This window comes from Panthera uncia, assembly GCF_023721935.1.
Source record: "Panthera uncia isolate 11264 chromosome A1 unlocalized genomic scaffold, Puncia_PCG_1.0 HiC_scaffold_17, whole genome shotgun sequence".
Classification (NCBI taxonomy): Eukaryota; Metazoa; Chordata; class Mammalia; order Carnivora; family Felidae; genus Panthera; species Panthera uncia.
This window is the reverse complement of record NW_026057577.1, coordinates 12,839,551-12,843,351: the sequence shown is the minus strand read 5'-3', so window position 1 is coordinate 12,843,351 and position 3,801 is coordinate 12,839,551. Positions and strand designations below refer to the sequence as shown.

At 39.4% G+C, this 3,801-nt stretch overlaps 1 non-coding gene across 1 annotated transcript; it reads right to left on the bottom strand.

The window, feature by feature from the left end:
- Positions 1 to 328: 328 nt before the first annotated feature.
- LOC125935859 (U6 spliceosomal RNA) lies at positions 329 to 435 on the bottom strand. Its single transcript, XR_007461843.1, has one exon. It is a non-coding gene; the product is annotated as a U6 spliceosomal RNA (small nuclear RNA).
- Between the last annotated feature and the right edge of the window lie 3,366 nt (positions 436 to 3,801).

The window sequence follows — 3,801 nt, the reverse complement described above, 5'->3', positions numbered from 1 at the left end:
AACAAATATTGTTAAAATGCCAATACTACCCAAAGCAATCCACACATTTAATGGAATCCCTAGCTAACTACCAAGAGCATTTTCATAGAAATGTAGTAAATAATCCTAAAATTTGTGTGGAACTACAACAACAAAAAAACCCTCAAATACTAAAGCAACCTTGAAAAAGAAAAATGTGAAGGTATCACAATTCCAAATTTCAAGTTATATTACAAAGCAGTAATAATTAAGACAGTATGGTATTGGCATAAAAATTAGACACATAGATCAAAGGAATGCAACAGAAACTCCAGAAATAACCTCACAATGACATGGTTAATTACTCTTCATCTCATCTCATCTCATTAAGTCTCTTCATCTCATCCTTGAGCAGGGGCTATGCGTATATTCTCTGTACCATTCCAATTTTAGCATATGTGCTGCTGAAGTGAGCACATCTTTGACAGTCTCTTCAACAAATGGTGTTGGGAAAATGGGACAGCTACATGCAAAAGAATGAACTTGAACCACTTTCTTTTCACCATACATAAAAGTAAACTCAAAATGGAGACCTGAAACCAGAGACATCCTTGAAGAGAGCACAAGCAGTAATTTTCTGGTATCTGTCACAGCAACATTTTTCCAGATATGTCTCCTGAGGCCAAGGAAATAAAAACAAAAATGGACTGCATCAAAATAAAAAGCTTCTGTACAGCAAAGGAAACAAGCAACAAAACTAAAAGGCAACCTATAGAAGGAAAGAAGATATTTGCAAATGACCTATCTGATAAAGGGTTAATATCCAAAATATATAAGGAAATGATTGAACTCAACACCCAAGAAACAATCCAATTAAAAAATGGGCAGAAGACACGATCAGACATTTCTCCATAGAAGACATGCAGATGGCCAACAGACATAAGAACATCAACATCACTCATGATCAGGGAAATGCAAACCAAAACTACGAGGTATCACCTCACACCTATCAGAATGGCTAAAATAAAAAACACAAGAAACAAGTGTTGGTGAGGAGGTGGAGAAAAGAGCACTTGTGCACTGTTGGTGGGAATACAAATTGGTGCAGCCACTCTGGAAAACAGTATGGAAGTTCTTCAAAAAATTCAAAATAGAACCACATTATGATCTAGTAATCCCACTACTGGGTATTTACTCCAAAAATACAAAAACACTACTTCAAAGGGATATATACACCCCTATATTAGTTGCAGTATTATGTATAATAGCCAAATTATGTAAAGAGCCCAAGTGCCCACTGACTGATGAATGGATAAAGAAGATGTGGCATGTATACAATGGACTATTATTCAGCGGCAAAAGGAATGAAATCTTACCATTTGTAACAACACGAATGGAGCTAGAATAATGCTAAGAAAGTCAGTCCATCACAGAAAGACAAATACCATATGATTTCACTCATATGTGGAATTTAAGAAATGAAACAAATGAGCAAAGGAAAAAAAAGAGAGAGAGAGAAAGACAAACCAAGAAACAGACCCTTAACTCTAGAGAACTGATGATTACCAGAGGGGCGGTGGGTGGTAGATGGCTGAAATAGGTGATGGGGATTTAAGAGGACACTTATCATGATGAAAACAAGAATAATGAAAAAAAAAAAGAAAAGTAATTACAGGATACATTTATTTAAAACTAATAATTCCCCGGGCACCTGGGTGGCTCAGTCGGTTGAGTGTCTGACTTTGGCTCAGGTCACAGTTCGTGGGTTTGAGCCCCGTGGCAGGCTCTGTGCTGACAGCTCAGAGCCTGGAGCCTGCTTCGGATTCTGTGTCTCCCTCTCTCACTGCCCCTCCCCTCACTCATGCTCTGTCTCTGTCTCTCAAATGTAAATAAATATTTAAAAAAATAAGAAAAACCCCAAAACTAGTAATCCCCATGAGTCACATGGATGGTTCAGTCGGTCACCACCCCTAGATTTTGGCTCAGGTCAGGATCTCTAGGTCCTGACATTGAGCCCTGCATCAATCTCCACCCTGAGCCTGGAGACTGCTTGAGACTCTCTCCCTCCCTCTCCCTTTGCCTCTCCCCAGCCTGCACATGCAGCACACATGCACTCTGTCTACTAAATATAAAAAAATAAAATTTTAAAATTAAAAAATTCCCGAAGACACCTGATACATATTTTATATGTGGATTTGGCTTTTATTTGGACTCAATAACGTACATACAAAAGTGATTTCTTTTTAAAAACATTTTTTAACCTTTATTTATTTTTGAGAGAGCACAAGCAGGGTAGGAACAGAGAGAGAGAGGAAGACACAGAATCCAAAGCAGGCTCCAGGCTCCGAGCTGTCAGCACAGAGCCCGACACGGGGCTCAAACCTATCAACTGCTAGATCATGACCTGAGCCGAAGTTGGATGCTTAACCGACTGAGCCACCCAGGTGCCCCAAAAGTGATTTCTAATGTTAAAAGAGTTGACACACAATTAACCTTATGTTTCTGGAGGTGGATTAGATCTAGTAAAATTATGATCTATGTCCCGTATTAATTTTCTATTTCTATGAACAAATTATGTCTAATTCAGCACTTTAGCAGAATACCTACATAGGAGCTCACAGTTCTGGAGGTCACATATCTGGGCTTGAGGTGGCTGGTCTATTGCTCAGGATCTTCTAGGTGAAAATTAGGTGTCAGCTGACTTGTGCTCCTTCACGGAGGCTATGGGAAAGAATCTGCTTCCCAATTCATTGAGGTTGTAGGCAGAATCAGTGTTCTGTGATTTGAGGCTTGGGGTCCCATTTTCCCACTGGCTTTTGGCTGGGGGTTGCTGTCAGATCATAGATGGTCCTTGCATTTCTTACCACCTGCTTCCTGCTCCAGCCCACATCTTCAAAGCTTCAAAGCCAGAAACAGAGTCTACCTTCACAAACCTCATCACTGGAGTGACATAGCAACGTATTTACGGGGTGCACCCACACTCAAGGTGGAAGAGATTATACAGGGATATGTGTCACTGGAGATCATCTCAGAATGTGCCCTACAACAGTGAGTCACATAGGCAGGGCATTGGAACAAAATAATTATTTTTTGTGGTTAGAGAGAAGTTCATTCAATGCTCTCCTCGTGCTCCGTAAGAATGCTAGGGGTGAATCATGGCTAACAAGATTCCATTGCTGTGGGTCAGTCATAGAGGAAGCTTAAACTCACTGCTTTCATCGTTCAGGGAAGAAGATGGGTCGCACATAAAAAGAAGCTGAAGATAATTCACGTAGAAGATAATTTCCGTATGTAGATGGAATTAGGAAAATACAAAATCACTGTCTTTTGGGTTTACTCTCTCTTTCTGATTCTTTCAATTCTCTTTCTCTGCAGTCTTCTGAGGCACTGAGTCTGGCTTCCTGGGCTGCAACATCTCGTTCAAAAGGATCTGTCTTTTACAGAATCATCTACAACTAACCCAATGGTAATTAGCTAATCACTAAAATCGGGTTAAGGAGAGATTATGTCTGCCAAAATAAATGTGTTTTAATAGAAGCCTTTAACAACTTCATCAGGACACACTAATTTCTTATAATGGCAATGGTGATGATGGAGTTGGTGGTGTTCTATGTAGCTTGGAACCGGATTTATTAAATAAGCTAGACTCAGCATGATGCAAGAAGGAAGCAACATAATTACTTTTTACAACTGCTATTTTTAATCAGCTCTGTGGGGCATACCTTTCCTCCAAGAATGAAATATAAGACAGTCTCATTACTTTTTTTGATGTCCTCAAATAATATATTAATGGTCTCTATTTTTGAAGTAACAAAAATTCTTCCAGTCCCATGTATAACAACT